The 18,053-nt window shown below is 41.2% G+C and overlaps 1 protein-coding gene across 3 annotated transcripts in view; it reads right to left on the bottom strand.

Moving 5' to 3' along the window:
• The window catches only part of bcl9 (BCL9 transcription coactivator), a 28,408-nt gene extending 12,396 nt beyond the window's left edge, over positions 1-16,012 (bottom strand). The window contains exons 1-2 of one of the 3 annotated variants that reach the window (XM_005723610.1): positions 15,990-16,012; positions 13,476-13,642 (exon numbers count right to left, since the gene is read on the bottom strand). The gene's annotated coding sequence lies outside the window, so the exon portion shown is untranslated. Of the gene's footprint in view, positions 1-13,475; positions 13,643-15,192; positions 15,553-15,574; positions 15,752-15,989 lie in introns of those variants that run through there. The other 2 variants (XM_005723609.1, XM_005723608.1) reach the window with 2 other exon arrangements.
• Positions 16,013-18,053: the final 2,041 nt, after the last annotated feature.

Below are 18,053 nucleotides of genomic sequence, written 5' to 3'. Positions count from 1 at the left end.
GTCACAGAAGAAGAAGTGATTTACAGCAGTCAGGAGCACAGATTACTGCACACAGGCAGACGCTGGCTTCTCAACAGAAACAGAGGCGGCTTGTAGAACCAAATTAAACTGACTAGATTAACCTTTAAATGTAAAAAAAATACTGTAGTGGAGACACTTCAGAGAAATGCTAGGCTCATTATTAAAAATGTAACGAAAGGCAACTTCTTTTACGCATTTTATATTGAAGCACGTGTAATTCTGCAGCTGTGATATACAGCATAAATCAGAAACAAGAGCTTCTGCTAACGCGACAGTCCCCATATAAAAGTTCAGTTAAACTTTGTGTCTGAATAATTACACACTACCAGCTGAACAGGCACGCAGAAAACAGGTTCTGCTGTTAACGTCTTGTTTCTATAATTGGAGCTTGTGCTAGAGCGGAGTCTAACGATGACACTATATCAGATGCTATCGGCTACTGTGTACCGGCCACAAAAACATGCTCAGGGTTCCCCTTCACTTTAACAATGTAAACTGAATTTAACGTCTGTCTCCAAGAGAAATCTAATTGGATGAACCTTCCTGCTCCTAAAAAATTTAAATGTACACTACAAAACCTAATGAGATATTAATAAAGGCTACTCCTAAAGTGGCATCTGATTGTGATTGTTGGTGTTTTTAAACAGGTAAAATGTTTAGGACACCAGTAACAACTAGGACTTTTAGAGGGTGTACCATTTCATTTGTACATTAAAAAGAGCAATGAACGTCAGAAAAAAAAAAAAAGCTGACTGACATTTAAAAACACCATTTACTTTGCATAAACTGGGCATGATTGCCAGCTAGGGAAAGTTAGGCTCCTCTATTCCCTCTTCACAAGGTGCTGAGGGGTGTATACTAAACTCTTTTCAACCATCACAAGCACTTTGCTTAAAGCTCAGTGAACCCTTTAGGATAAGGTGTCCAGCGCAAGTTAAAAATGTTCGGACCTGGTGGGATCAGGCAGTAGTTGGCCTTGACTGACTCCTTCACTATGGAGCAATACTAAAGGAGGAGAGCCTTGAGAGAAGAGCAAGAAAAAATAAAATAAAATAAAAATCACTTAAAATATATATATTTCGTTTGCATTAGTAGATATAGTTTATAATATATCAAAGAACCAGTCTTCTACTTCATTCAACTCCAACTTGCATGTAAAGCCTGGAGGGGCTTCATCTAAATCTAGACCCCAATAACAAGCATATGCGTGTGATGCAAGTCTGTGCGCGTACATGGAAGCAAACAGCAGGAACTGTCAATCATCTGTTCTTTCCAATCGCACGCTAACAAGACACTAATTGGAAAGCTTGCTGACATGATTGTCATAAGGAATACACGGACACACACACACACATCAGGTGTGTACGTTCCAGCATGTCTCACACACACACATTTAAACAAGAAAGCATCATAGAGGTAATCACAGAGAATTCACTTCCTCCACCTCTAGTAAAGATGCTGAACTGTCTATCACGGCAAACACGAGGAGATGCAGTTCATGCAAGTTAATGGGAAAACAGCATAATGACGCTCCGAAAATGAGCTTTTTGCCTGTGATATAAATATGAAGGGGGCAGAAAATAGTTCAATTCAATTAGATTTGGGCTTTCCGATGCGGGTGGCACTGGAGGACTATTTTATTTTCATGCTTATGTAACAGTCATTGTATGCTGCCTGCTTAGAGAGTAGACCCTTCCAATCTACGTCACCCAAATTCCTCTGAAGGGGAGTGGGAGGCTTTATAGCAATGCAGTATCTACTGGTATACTCCGCTGGTAAGGTGTGGGATCAGCGAGAAGAAAAGAACTATGTTGCTGTCAACATAGTCCACTGGCTGAAAATTTTAAACACGACAAAGATTTATTTTAAAAAAAAGAAAACAACACACACACACACACGCGCACGCACGCACGCACGCACGCACGCACGCCATCCCTCTTCCCTCATCTCAGCCCTGCTGGTGGCTGTAAAAGGGCCTGCTGATGTTTCAGCCTTATTTATGCAAATCCCATTTTGCAGTTCAGTCACAATGGAGTATTGCTCCCTCTTTCTCACTCTAGCTTCCCTACCCACTCTCCGTCTGTTCACCCTCCATCTCAAGAATTGCTTTTGCCCATTATTTGTTTAGGGGAAATATCAAAAAGCATTATTTCCACCTCTTCTCACAGTTTTCTGTAAGAATATACAAAACACATGGCCATCAGCAACCAACTGTACAATCTGAAAAAGCAACAGCCAACTCAGAGCAGGAAAAACAAAACAAAATTTTAAAAAAAAAACAACGCTCTACATCTCATCACAACAGCTTATACACACACACACTTCAATTTAGTGAAATGGTCACATGAATAAAAGCTTATATGCAACAAAATGTTTTTTTTTTTAATCTGACAGAGTGGTGAAATAAGGATGTGCCTTATGCCAAAATATGCCCTTTTCTAATGAAAACACATTTTAAACCTTCCAAATGTTCAAACTATGTTTGATTTCTTCCCTTAGGAGTTAAATATGTAGTGAAAATCTGGATAACTTTGGTAAATGGTAAATGGCTTGTATTTGTATAGCGCTTTACTTAGTCCCTATGGACCCCAAAGCGTTTTACACACTCATTCACACACTGGTGATGGCAGCTACATTATAGCCACAGCTGCCCTGGGGCGCACTGACAGAAGCGAGGCTGCCGGACACTGGCACCACCGGGCCCTCTGACCACCACCAGTAGGCAACGGGTGAAGTGTGAGACTGTCAGAGCTGGGGCTCGAACCGACAACCTTCCGATTACAAGACGAGCTGGCAACTCTTGAGCCACGATCGCCCCTTTGTCAAAGTAAGCCACAGGTGGTGATTACAGGATAGCAGCACTGAATTTCTGTACTTTTACAAAGTCTCTCTGAGTCAGTCCTTTAACTTTGTCAGTGTACTGTGTGTGTATAATGGGAACAAAGCATAACACAGTGGTGTCTGTGTCAGATACTGCTACTGTGTGTTTATCAACATGGGCTTGAAATGTTAGACTGGACTATAAAATTTATGATGGCTGCTCTCACTGACTATATTACTTTTTGCTTTAGTTATTTTTTTATGGTTTTCCAATCTACATGCGCTGTACTATACCTTAAATTGCATCTTAGCTTCTTGAAGGACAGGTAAATCTTCTATATCTGCTTGCTCTATTTGTGATTTGAATTGAGTTTAATAATAATAATAATAATAATGTGTAATTGTTAGTCCCCATAGGGAAATAGTTCCTCTGCATTTAACCCATTCACCCAGTGAAGCAGTGGGCAGCCACCAATGCAGCGCCCGGGGAGCAGTGTGTAGGGACGGTACCTTGCTCAGGGGTACCTCAGGGTAGCCGTTCAGTGGAGTTGAACCCCCGACCTTCCGATCATGGGGTCACCACTCTACCTACTGAGCTATTCCTGCCCCTACATACTGCCACTACATACTCTAAGCATGAGTATGTAGTGAGTAGTAAGACAGCAGGGCCACAAAGTAAGAATAGTGGCTGTAATGTCACTTAAACAGAAATACTGAGTTACAGCAAGCAAAACTTGCCAATCTGTTGAACTCAAGGACAATGAGTTTTATTATTTATACATTAAACTTGTCATTTGCAATTCTACTTCATTATGAAGCTGCCACCGCTAAAATACTAGCATTTTAGTTTATGTAAAGTTTAATGCAAATCTAAAATGATGACGATGATGTTGATATGCAGCTTTAGCTCAGGTAATAAACAGCACAACCTGCACAAACATTACAGCTACTTTCTGTCTTGAAGAAGTGAGACAAAAAAAAAAAAAACAGTAAGAAAAAAAAATGAAAGTAAGATAAAGATATCTGTTGGACATTAACAATACCACAGTGTAGGAAACACCTGCATGCTCACCTGTTCAGGTGACTTCCTGAAAGGACTCTGCCAGCATGCCACACCCTGCGTTGTGCTCATTATTTACACTTAGCGAACACAGAATGCAAAGAATCCTGAATGTCACTAAAGATAGAGCTGTGACGCCACTAGACTAACATTTGACATTATGCATGCACTGTGAGAGGCTCAAGGACGCACGCACAAGTATGACCAGGCTTCCTTTCAACTGAAATCAAGTTGTTACAAGAAACTTAAAGTCTTCTGTATTTTCCAAATTGTTGACTGCTCCCAGAGTCCAATTTTACACACCTCCATCTTTCTCCTTTTTTTCCTCAGCTCCCTCCATTACTTCCAATATTAGCTTTCCTACTGGTCCTGCATAACAGCTTTCCCAATTCAAACCATCCACAACACATTCTCCTCTGGTCTGCAGACCAGGCCCACCATCCCCTGGGAGGCGACATGTGTGTAATGTCACACTGTGTCATATCATATCGTGGTGACAGAAGCCTCACCGTATCCATCACAGTGATGGAAGTGGCAACGAAAACAGGAGGATGGGAAAGGGGTGTGATACGGTAGTCATTACACAAGCCATTGTCTTCACAGAGAGTGCGGGTGGGTGTCTGTCTCCCAGTCGAGTGCAAGTAGGCAAACACACACACACACACACACGCTGACTCACTAGTGGCACATCTGCTGGCGTAGCCTGGGAATGGTGCCATGTGTAGTGGCCAGCTCCGGCAGCAGGACTGGCACTCAGCACTCTGGCCTGCTCTGATCTCCGTCTCACACACTTCACCCCGCACTTCCATCTCTTTCCATCTGCCCTCTGTCTCTGCATCCCTGGCTAAGTGACTGTGCCTTGCTCACACAAAACAAACACACACACACACACACACACACACACACACACCTTTGTACTCAATACGAGACAAAGACAACGGGATAACTGGCAAGAACGTGCCTGTACTTCTATGACAAGAAGTGCAAATTAAGGGGGTTGCTAGTATCAAAACCTGACAGTAAGATTTTTAAAAGGTATCAAGGTAAAAAGAATCCGACAATATTTCTCACTTATAAAATACAGCACATCTTGGACTTTATAGATGAAACATCAAAGACTGCACAACTTTTGGATCCCAGATAAGACTTGGAACAATAAATCACACTGAAAACATTTATACAAGAATAAAACTGGTTGTAAAACCCTTCGATGTCCATTTGGATCAAACCAATCAGGTCAAACTGTAGCTGAGATTTCTACTGAAGTATACTCTGTTAGCTGGAGAAAGCAGAAAGACGACCAGAGCTGGAAGTGAGCTTGTGAACATCGATGCCTGTGGGTCCAGTTCTTAACCATTATACCTAGAAGCTGGTCACCCTTCTATTAATTCTACTTCATGACTAGCACATCTTAGCATAGTAAGCCATACTAACTCATGACATACCATAATATGAGAGACCTTATTCTGGACCTAAGGAGTTTAATTCTGGGTTGGATGTCTGAATGATTACGTTCACCAATCTGTCCATTTTTTAAGAAGGTCGTAGCCTTGCAGTCAACCCATGCAGTCACAAGGACGACATGCAAACTCCACAATTAAAATGTACATGTATCCCAGTAGATTTGCTTTCAGCTGTGACTTCAAAATACATTGTGTTACACTGCAGAGTACAAAGTGATTGAGGCAAAAGAAAACTCCAGCAAAGAAAAGAGGGAAGAAAATTTTTTAACTGCCTCTCTTTAAGTCTGCTTGTTAGCTGATGGTGCATCATCCTGCCAATTAACTGCTGGTGGTCTCTCTTTGGGTCTGTTCAGGTCAACTGCATTTCAGATCTAGTCCAATTATCTTAAGGTCCATTTAAGACTGCGTATGAATTTTTTCAGATCCCCTCTGGATCCCTTTAGGATCAAAATTTTAAACCCATGAAGACCTCCAGTAGAACTGCTAATTAATGCAAGAGCACTCCTGGAATCAGCAGTCACTGCAGCAAATATGAGCAGTAAACAGTAAGACACATGCGCATTTTTCCTCTCTAAATAATGATTTCTCTCATTTCTATCTCAGATATGAATTAACACAGGAACAGCACTCAGTTAGGACAAACTCTGCTGCCCTCTGTGCAGACCCCTTCTTTCCTCCCTTCCCCTGCTCTCTGGTCCGTGACTCCCCTTCCTTCATCCGCACAGTCGCTCCCACACTCGGGCCACATTCCAACCTTGCTCATGCTGGGAGGACGTCTCCCTGTGACTACAAGTATTGTGGGAAATCCCAACGGCCAGGCCTTTCAGCAGCCATGTAGACCACTGAGGTAAAGAGGAAAAGAAATGTGCGTTCCTCACCGGTCAACAAGCTTTTCTTGCAAGCAACTTGTTATTAGTTAAAACGTTTCATTAATCAAACTGCATCAAAATTTTTAAAAGAATATTAAGCAGGAAAGATGACAACACACTATGCAAAACTTCAAGACGTGCTTACCCAAAATATTTTCCATACATTCTTTTCTGTATTTTACAAACCACAGCGCCCACAAGAAACAGGCTTTGCAACCTTTCAAACTACGTAACAAAGCTCAGGCATCTTTACTGACCTGGTATTTCCTAAAGAGAGAAACTACACACAAGCACACGCACACACACAAAGAGTATATAATAGATGTTCTATCTTCGTTCTTTTATCGTACAACAAAATTAGCACTCTGGAGAGAATATGAGACAGATTGTGTCCCTGAATTACCCCAGTTTACACTGGTGTGTCATACCCATGGAATTTTAAACACACTGGCTAAGACCTGCCTAATTAAATATACAGTCACAGAGCAATATACACGCACATAACTATACTGGTGCACAGACAAATACCAACATGAGGCAGTACTTAGCTGTCCTAATAATGTCGGAGATCCACTGAGAACTCTGCTTCAAGTTTATGGCATGTGCTGTTCCCATGAGTCAGAGCATGCTCGCGTGCATTTCTGTCTGAGCTTCCTTTAGGTCCCTGCATATAACCATGGAATCGCAGCAATAAGTGATATGTAAAGCCATGCAAAAGCCACGCCCCTGGTGAACTAACTTAAAATGAAATCTTCACATTAATGGTGATGCTTCTTAATCCTGATATCAGATGCATGCTGAGCATCCTGCCTGGTTTCTTTTTATGCAATTTATTCACCAATAACCATTTAAGGTGATGTTTTTTAACTGCCAACATAACTCAAGAAAATACATTTTCAGAATGAAGCTTAGAGTTGTTTTGTTCCTCACATTCATGATCTAAAACTGATTAAGAAACAACACATTCAAGTCCTTTGCTCACAACCACAAGCAGGTGGCTCGAATTACTCGACAGCGGGTTAAAGAAAAAGAAAATCAAATACAGATGCACTAAAAGAAGTGCATCTTCAGTAAAGGGCCCTAATACATGTCAAATCAGCATCTGTATTGGAAGGTCTCTTGAGATTCCCATCTGAAGCGATGAGCTTATAATACAATAAAACCAGTGTGTGTAATTTGTGCCACATCCAAGACACATGACATTTGTAATTATAGGCAGCAACGTGTGAAAATTCCCCTTTGTCTGCCTCCTATAACAAAGCGCTTACAGTTGCGGTCTAAATATAAAAATAAAAGATTACCTTTAAGTTAGCTGATTTAGATAATTAAGGCGCTAACATCTGATTTTGTCTGCTTGGAAACTACTGTTTATATGCAACAAAACAAAAGCTAATTTTTGCTACTGGTTATAAATGATCTGATTACAATATAAACAGTGGTGACTCTAAATTGAGATTACTCCATTGTGAATAGTCCATGAATCATCTATCTAAAGATCTTGGTCCATTCTAGTTAAAATCAAAGTCTGACTCTTAGTGGGTTAAGAAGGTACGATATGCATCTTCTTGTGCCCAATTACGGCCCAATCTAGGTGACACAGGATGAAAATAGGCAGTTGATTTTTCTCACATAATACATACATTAAAAAAAAACAAAAAAAAAAAAAAACCCTAAAACTAGCATGTTGACATTTTTCTGGGTGTTTCGTGGCACTTCTGTCTTTCCTGTGTGGTTCATATCAGTACAGAGCGCTGTGCCAGCTGTTGAGTTTTCTCAAAAGTTCAGCTGTGAACAACTGCAGGCATGGCAAAGAAGATGAAGAATGATTTTACCACTTTAGTTTAGGTGGAACTGTGAAAAGACCACTAGTCAACCAGTATCATACTGCTTCAACTGCCACAGTGTGTTTGGATTCTTTTCACAGAAAGCATAAAGTATCAGGAAAGACTGCAAGCATGATTGACTGGGTAGCACCATGTAGTCTGCCATGTTCCTCAGTCACGAAAAGGCAGGATATCATAACTCTATATTCATCTAAACTGACACAGTGACCATTGTGTGGTCTGAACCCTTGTTTATATGCATCACTGTTACCCTCACCCCAAGTGGTGGTACGCGGTACCTACTCAGCTCGACTCATTTTCTACTACAACTGTGTATCACCTAAATGTGTGTGGGGTTGTTTTAGCAACACATCCAAATGTCCTGTGATGTCCTTTGTATGTGGCACAAACAATACAACAATGAACGACATCGAGCCGATTGCATACCCGCTCAGTCTATGGCTTTTACTCGGGCCGTGATTTTTGTGCCGCTACTTTCCTTGATGCTGGATTTCAAAAATGACAGTTTTAATTTTTGGGAAGGAGTCACTCTCATGACACCACTGACTGACCAATCGGTGGCACACAGTCTGCTGACATTACATTTTCCGATCAACTCAGCTCACTTGGAACCCCAGCCAAGCAAGTACTAAAAGAGTACATGGTACCAGGTGCTATCACTAACAGAAAACCCGAAAAAACGAGTCAATTCGATTCAAATGCAGCCGTGTAAGTACTAGCAGAAGAGGGCTATTTCTTGCACCTCTTAATTTCTGTAACCTAATATACACACAGCCAGGTTATACACAAGTGTACAGCCGTGACAGCCCTTACTGACATTTCAATTATATAAATAAAGGAGCTCAGAGATTCCCAGATTATACAGAGGAAGATTCTCGAGTAGCTTGAAAAGATAAGACTTCCTGGAGGGGAAAACTGTGATTTATTTGCTTGATTCTTCTGGATTCTTCTCCTCTTATACCTGCGCTAATGCAGAGGGCTTTATTCTGAGCAAGCTTTTCAAATGCAGTGACCATAAGACTCAAGTCCAGTATAAACTACAATTTTTCCATCTTCTTAACCAAATGAGGCTGGTAGGGGGGCTGGAGCCTCTCCCAGCTGTCATATGGCGAGAAGCAGGTTACACCCTGGACAAATCGCCAGTTAATCACAAGGCTAACAAAGAGAGAGAAACAGACAAACATTTTCACTAATCTTCACTCAAACAGCCAATTTAGAGTCACCAGTTAACCTTACATGTGCGTGTTTGGACTTTGGAAGGAAGTTGGAGAGCCCAGGAAAAGCCTACACAAGCACAGGGAGAACATGCAAACTCCAAACCGCCCAGATGCCCGATGGGTTTGAACCCAGGACCTTCCTGCTATGAAGCAGCACAGCTAACCCCTGCACAACTCTGTGATTTTTCACTATAAATTATCTATTGACGTTACTGTTAGAAAACAGTCAAAACTAAGCATTAATGAAAAAGCATCATTCTTCAACTGAGAAGCTTACACTTTGGTAGAGTTGGTATTTTTGCTTAAAAATGGACTTAAATTAATGTTTGCTTTACATCAATATATCAACTTAGTTGCAAAACAATTTCCTGGCAAGCATTATGTAGATTAATCACTTCAGCCATATAAACAACATTTAACTCTATGAAGCTCTGTTTATTTCTCACAAACTAATTTAAAACAGTGCATTTTTTTTTTCAAAGCGCTGAAACTATCACTTATCGGAAGCTCAACTAAAGAGAATAAAGGGCTGGAGCACCAGAATCTTCCTCATATTTACAGTGATCGCTTAGTCAAAAAATACTTACCGATGAAGAGTTACCACAGCAGATGAATAAATTGAGATTTCAAATTAAAACTGAGCTCCCTGAATTGTGTTAAAGTTTAAACAAACACTGTTGGGCATCTTATCGGATCACCAAAGATAAAGAAATGAAACAATAAAAAACTCCCAGTTAGTCAACTTCATCACGATACAATGCTTTCTTCTTGTGGCCACCTTGTTATTCGTTAAAGCCATTTTTCACTCATGAAAACGCTGGACGTTATCCAGCGTTTTTACAGTGGGGATGTTGTCCAAAGTTGCACTTTCACAGATGTGGCAGACAACAGGTTGTAGTCGGAGTCAAACGTCTCTCACTTCTTGAAATACTTTAAGTGTTTTTGATGAGAACGCCGCCTGAATGAAACATGCAGAAAGCAGGACACAGGATGACCACCTGCTAGCTGTGAATTTACCACACCGTTATCTCACAATCAAGACATCACTCTGACTTTGTACTGGGCCAGCTGGCAGATTACAGACTAAGTAATGTCGGCCCCACTGTGAGTAAGTGTGTGAAATCAGTCCTGGTCATATGGTAAGCTAGGCTAACCCAAAAAAAAGTGTCAGCCTTGTAGCAGGAAAGGCCCTCTGCTTGGTGGCTCACAGTTGAGGTAAATGCAGTTCACAGAGCTCCCCCCCCCACCCCCCTCCCACAACCACCACCACCCAGGTTCCACCTGAAAGCAGCTCTGTTTGCGAGCGCCCTTTCCCTCGTTGTAGAAGAAGCAGCCTGTCTGTGCCATAACTGTCAATCACAGCGAAAAAAACATGAAAGCAGATTGATTGGTACGTTCTGACTCAGCCAGACACATCCCCGAGGATCTTGTATGGGCAACAATCCCACCACACATCCACACGAGTCCGTGACCTCCTACACTAAAACGATGTGAAACTGCAGCTATTAGAGAAACACATTTATACATTCAGCTGCAGCTGGTAGGAAAGCGGAAAAGACTTATTACTACGGGCTCCATGTTGTGAATTTACATATTTAGGCCTTAACCGTACCCCTTATATTTTATTATTATAGTAATTATTCTTAATATTTCTTATGATGGACCAACTGTGATCAACAGGACGCACACAACTGATGCGCTCGCTTTTGTACAACAGTTTGTAGCAGATTGAGAATTCAGAGATTTTGCAAATTTGAAGTGTGTAATTTTATCCACTGAAAGCACTGATGTCCATGTTTCTACAACAGGATAAAAGTTTTGTATTGTTTTAATACCATCACGTTATTATCCATCCATCAATCTATCTGTGTATCTTCACTCTGTTATTGTCTTCCATTTTATCCCATTTCACCTCCTATTGTTACTGGTTCTAACTGGCTTCTGCCGTGTAACCCAATTTGCAGCAGGAAGATCATCATTTTCCACTTTCTCTCTCTAAATGCCAATTCCGCTGCCTAAACTTCATCACCGATTTCATCAACTGGCTCAATCCGATACAAGTGAACGTTTTTTCCCCCCAAATAGCACCTTCTGAACCCACTGATTGCGACTAATTGTTGATTTTAATTACACTGACTCTCGTAGAAGAACTGTGTTCACAATTTCATGCCGAGGATGAGAAACATTGTTGCTAGAGATTAAAAAAAGTTGCTGTAGGCATAGATACCTATCAAATGCATTAAGTCCATATTTATATCTAGTGAAAGAGAGAGAGAGAAAATATATCAACTGTCCATTATAATTGCCAGAGGAGTGAACGGGCAATATCAGCAGCAAAATACAAATCAATAGCCAAAGAAGTCAAAAGTTTCTTTTAACCTTCATCCGCTTACACCTACTCTCAGAAACATCCTGCAGCGGCAAGCTTATTTTAGTGGTTTTGAGCAATCCTCTACAATCTGAGGAGTTAAAAATTGCTTTCTACATCCATTGAACTAAATAAAAATATATTCTACGAGTTCATAATTTTAGCCTATTATACCATCATATTTCTACAGTTCTGGTGGGAACGATGAATATAACTACGCACCACAGTACTTGACAATCCTGTTTTATAGGAGTTTGGTGATTTTGAAGTGTTTCAATTCCCTTTAAGGGCCACACTGCAGTATATCAAGTACTTAGATTACAGGTCTCTTGCATTGTAGTAATAATTTAACACTGCTAGACAAAAAAAAAAAAAAAAAGATACACAAAATCTTACAATGCTAAGTTAAGGGCAGAATAATGTTAGTAATACAAGTTAAACGTCAAACTTTATTTTCCCTTCTCCTTGTGGACATCCTACAACCATGAGAGCCATTCATGAAATTAACTGAATTTCTTAATGAACTGTGAATGAATGTCTTTAATGAACTGATCTTTCATTAGTGCAAATTAAAAAAAAGGTCCTACAGAGATGAAATAAACCTTTAAAGCAGTAGAAAAACACACTGAGTCGGGTAGTCTAATCCACTATACGACAAGGGAGGGGACCCCCCCCCTCCCCCTTTACCCGCCACACAGTCACAGAGACAAACTGCCTCTCCAACACATCCCTCCACGTCATACACAACACAAGGCTTGCGAGTTTTAATTAGAAAACCCACGAAGCAAACAAATGCACAGAAACATGAGAGTCCAATACTCAGAGGCAAAAATAAATCCTTTGCCGCTTTACATCAATATCCATTTCCCCGCGTCCTTCACCTCGCTGTGGTTTTTGGTTAACACACTTCAGATTAGATAGCAGATAAATAAACAGTGCGCACAGCGTTCTCAGGAAGAGCGCCCTGACCGTGTTGTGTCCTCAACATGTGCAGATCAGAGAGCGAGACCAAACACTGCGCTGATAGTCCAATGCACTGCGGCGGTGAGGTCCTTTTCCTCAAGCCGCTACCCCCTGAGCGTCAACAGCAGTCAAACAGGCTGCCTGCTCCGCAATTCAAGGCTCCGTCATCAGAAAGCAGGCACCTCCAAAGATAAATGTCAAGAGATAGTGACCGGCGTTGCAAAGTGCCCGCGCCTGACTTGTTATGGTTACATCACAGCAGCGTTAAGCTATCAGTTTATGGCACCAGTGAGTTTTTGACAGCAATTATAGCGTGGAAAAAGCAGAGCTGAAAAACATGCGCCTCGTGCTTCTAGCTCTTCTTATTCCAACATATAATGAACACAAAGGCCTTACGGCTACAGATTGTCCAAAATCACCCCTTTGTTTTAGCTTTTTCAGCAACTCCTGTATAACAGAGTCCATGTCATCTACCAGACAGTAAGCAGAAAAATGTAGATTTCAGACACTTTCAAGCATGTGTGATTTTCCATTATTTCTGACAAGCATCGGGCCACTATCTACATTTTAACACAATGAGGATTTTTTTTAAGGACAATTCAGAAACTTAAAACAAACTGTTCACTGTAAATACAGTTAGCCATATCGTAAACAGGGAGTGACTTCAGACACTGGCTTTATAATCCTGCCATTACTTGTTTTACTTACTCCTAAGCAATGAAAACAACGAGGAAGCCCATTTACAAGCATTCTGTCACCCTAGAGAGGACAAGGGGAGTGTGTGTGTATAAGAAACTGTGTGATAAAGTGTGTAATAAAAGAAGAGAGAGCCAGAGTTGAGTTGGGTTACCTCAGAAGCCCCCCTGCCCTTTCAGCAGGGCCTCATATGGAGAACCAGGCCTTCAGGTCCCCTGGGCACTGATGTCTGCTCTCCACTCGACTTCTCCCAGTCAGCCACAGAGGCTGTGCAGGAACCTGGCCACCTCACGACAACCTACAGCCACAAGTCATTCACACCTGGAACAGAGGGAAGGGACTTTGCTCAACGGGCAAAACACAAACAAGCAAACGGCAAGAAAAAGCACTCAGTAGCCGGTGTTCACAAGTCCAACATGTAGCAAACACATAAACAGTGCAAAGCTGAGGTCATTAGGGGCTACAGTGACAGTGTAGGCTCGCGTTTTTTAACCCAGACACGTATTTATTCTTCAGTTATCGACCTGTGTGCACATAAGGGATTAGGAGAGCGTCTGTGATACTCTTTTAAGAGCTCCCTCACTTCTGTGCACCAAAAATGCACAGTGGAAAGACAAAAATGCATTTTTTTTTTGTAAATCCTTAACTACACAAAGTCCCAATGAAAAGAAGCAGTGATTCTACAAAAAACAAAAAGATGCATGTGAAACAGCTTCAAGACTATGCAATGATGCACATTAATGGCAGACAGCAGTGTTGCCTAGCAATTGAAGAGACCCAGCAAGGTCTGCAGTTCAGTTTCAGCAACTGGTATGTATGCTCCAAAACTGTCCTCAGACTCTGAACCTCCCCCTCCTCACTGCTAACTCAGAGGAACTAACAGCATCTGATCTGAGAAAGGACTGCTACAAAGTGCAAAAGCTGCAGACTTCTCTTGAGGAAAAAGGGAAAAAAAACAAAAACAAAGAAAAAACAAGGGAAAAACATTGCATTTAGCAACCTGACGAATGCTTTCAAAATGTTCAGTGAGGCAAAAGAAATCACTTGGTAAGGGAGGACAATATAAGACTTTATTCATCAGCAGTAAATTCCCAGGTGGTGACTGTGTTTTTACTCTGCTTTTATTTCCACACTGTCGGACCTGTGGATTTTTTTTTATCCTCCCTGAAGTTAAACAAGATTAGTAAAATGTAAAAGAGTGATCACATTCGTTACCATGTCTAACTCTTTGTTTTCTTTTTCCAAAGGTAGCACAGCACAATGCCACAAGTTACCCACGAACAGGCCTACTCGAGGAAGTCGTCCTTAAAATATACACAAAGCTACACAAACCTAAAACTGCTAAATAAACGTAAAAGCACGCAGCAACTACAGGGATTAGACTCCCCCCTGAAATCTCAGCGCCTCACTGGACAACTCTTGGCGGACAAAGTAATTCCATGGCGCTTGAAACTCTAGGAACTTTTTTTTTCTTTTTCCTAAAAGAAGTTGTTCCTGTTTCGCCAGAGAACTGGGGGGGAAGGGAGGACTTCAGCACTCGCATTCATGGAGCCTCGGCCAGCGCAAACAAAGTCTTCCCCGAAGAGGGAGGCAGTGGACGGCGGCTGAGAGCGAGAACAACGACGTCGCCCACAAGCACACAAAAACCCACGCATATATTCATCCCACGGCTTCGTTTGTTAATGAAAGTACTCAGGCCCGCCTTGGACAAACGTTCATTTTCAAGTTCTGCCCGCTCCGTTAACAATGTAACAATTAAATCGCTCGGCAGATGATAGGTCTGGCCGACACAATCAGCAGACGAGGCCTATAATCTCGTTTCGGATTTATAAATCATACCAAACACGTTTAAAATGAAGAAAATACAATACCAACGGTGTGGAGCTCCCGAAGAATGCAAAACATGCATGCTGCATTGTATCCTTTTTTCATTTTCACGAAGCACGGGCGGTCCTCCAGTATAATGGGGTAAAAACCAATATTTCTCCGCGGGTTTTACACCATGCCGAAAACATCGTGAATAATCCGCTTTTGTTGCGCTGGAAAAATCGGCATTTACGGTTCAAAGAGTGCTCACTGTCTGCCAGGCCAGACGCTACGTGGGTTTTGCTAGCCAGCCTTCGGGGACAGAGGCAGAGAAGAACGGATACCAAGTGAGATGTCCCCGGGAGGAGGACCCGCGTGTGCCCGTTGCCAGGAGGCGAGCCGTGGTAGCGATACTTTCCAGCTAGATGTGAAAAGGGGACCACTCACCTGGAATGCTAGCTTAATTTCCCCTTTTTCCTGAGCGACGAATTTACACCGCACAATTATCAAATCACAACATTTTCACGGTAACATTACAAAATAGGAATATGTCTCCCCCCCATTCGCCGGAGCTTTCCAGTGGTCCTACTCCATTACATCCCAGTCAAGATTTCCTGTCGTCGCTTCCCACCACCCCCCTGTTACTGCGAGATGGTTTAGTCGAATTCTAAGTAGCAATTCTAGGTCAGGTCTGTGTGCCAGTGAGAATGTTACTGTCGGACAGCCGAGAGAGACCACTGTCCATCTCCATGTGATATGGCAAACACTATAGAAGACATCTGAAAATAGAGAAGAAGGAAAAACACACTAAACTGTTTACGTGGGATTGTTTTGCCGAGTAAACTCCTATAAAAGTAGTTACCTCGAACTTCCCTATATGAAAGAGCGTAGGCGTAGTTACGGAAGAGGATTAGGGCCACTGGAAAAAAATAAACGGGCACGTCTTTTTTTTTCTTTTCCACAATCCTGAGAAAAAAGTCAGAATTCTGACTTTAATCCCGCAAATCTGAGGGAAAAAAGTCTGAATTCTGATTCTGAGATTAAAATCAGAATTCGGAGGGGAAAAAGTCGGAGTTCTGGAAAACACAAAAAAAGACGTGCCCGCTTTTTCCCCAGTGGCCCTAATTCTCTTCCATGCGCGGTAGATAAGCATCAAACTTTTGAAACTTTTTCACAGCACATCCTTTCTGTTTTCGTTTTATTCAAAGTTGATACACCCCTCCTACAAAAGACACATGGTGTCAGCAGCTGAAACGGTTAATCGAATCTATATAAAATCAATCAGCAGCTATTTTGTCTAGACATCTTTTGGGGGGGGGAGTACAAGTTAACAAGAGCTTGGTGCTTGTGTCCTATGTGAACAGAAAAACTTAAGGCTTTGGGAATTTCGTAGCTTTGTGTTTCTGTCTCTGATATGCTTGAGGAGGATTGTCAAACATAAGGCCCGGGGGCCAGAATCGGCCGGGAAAGACTGCAATTTAGTCCAGTGGATGATTTTGGAAATTGTGGGGGAGGGCATGCGTTTTAGACTCTTAACTGTATTTTAATAGGTTTTACAGCTTTTGGTAATGATAAAGACTTTCCCCATCACCATTCATATTACACCAAAGTAATAAAGTAATTATTATGCAAGTAAATGACCGAAACAGTTTTGCTTTTTCACTAGCTACTAAGGAAATTTGAGGTTTTTACAGTGGGCCCATAGTTAAAAAGAGAGCGAGAGAGAAGGGGGAGAGAGAAAGTCTGATGATTAACAAAACCTTCTCACTTTATAATTACAGGACCGTCTGGGCAATGAGCTGCCAGGATTATTTCTGCAATTTTACATATTTATTTCTTATCATTTAAGCCCAAAGAGTTGTGCTAACAGATCTTTTTGTTTACCACAGCAGCACTTCTTTATCATATAAGAAAAACTGAGACATACTGTTAAAATTTCACCATTTTTCTAATTATATTACAATATCTGAGAGATCAAAGTGGACTGTAAGTGGAGCCAATTTCCCCAGACATCACTAGTCTAGATCATCTATTTACCTTGATGAAGTTTAGTATTACATTTGTTAAAAAAAAATAAAAAAATAAAAAATCTTGTTTTATGAATGGGTGCATTTATATTAAACAGCTGTATTTATATTAAAAGGAGAAACTCAGGGTTTTTTTTAAATCAACATAGTGAAGCCTTTTAGTTCACAAATATCAACAACATGGATCTTAAACTTCCAATTATGCATGCATCTTTTCTTTAACTCCATCCTGTTGGGGAAATGTATTTGAACATCCATACAATTTGCAGCAGATGCTTTCTTTCATAACATTTAATCCCTAAACCCAAGCTAAAGTTGATAAACATCTAGGTTTATGTCATCATATAGAAGAGGACATATAATATATTTTAATACCACAGTGTTAAACTCGGTGGTTTTAGAAAACTAATGGTCCAGCACTCCATTAGAGGCACTTGTCACATGGTTGGATAGTTTCACAGACCTTCCCCATCTATACCTTTCCAGCGCTGAAACATTTGGTGGGGGCAGTGTCTGATCATTTTTGTAAGTTTCCTAAAATGTGAAAGTTAGCAGGGTTTCAGTTTCATGTAAAGATACACCCATCCTGCCCTATTAACACACGCACATGAACATCCTGGTTCATGTGTGGATATACACATATACATACACATATACCTGTATAATTGTGCAGTATTAGTTTCAGGTTTACAGCGCTGTGCAAAAGTTTTGTATTGCCCCTCATTTATAGAGCTTTTACCCACCAAGGAGCCAGATTTTCTTGTAATTTTCAAATGTGGTCTTGAGCAATAGTTCTCCAGGCTTTCTAGAGGTCTTTTTTTTGGGACATTGGCTTTCCTTCCGCACCCATTTTTAGAACCCAAATTGTATCTTTAGGCACTTTGTTACTAGAAGCCTGT

Source organism: Pundamilia nyererei, unplaced genomic scaffold, assembly GCF_000239375.1.
Source record: "Pundamilia nyererei isolate P.nyererei 1_Seehausen unplaced genomic scaffold, PunNye1.0 scaffold00009, whole genome shotgun sequence".
In the NCBI taxonomy this organism is placed as follows: Eukaryota; Metazoa; Chordata; class Actinopteri; order Cichliformes; family Cichlidae; genus Pundamilia; species Pundamilia nyererei.
This window is presented reverse-complemented; position numbering and strand designations above follow the sequence as displayed.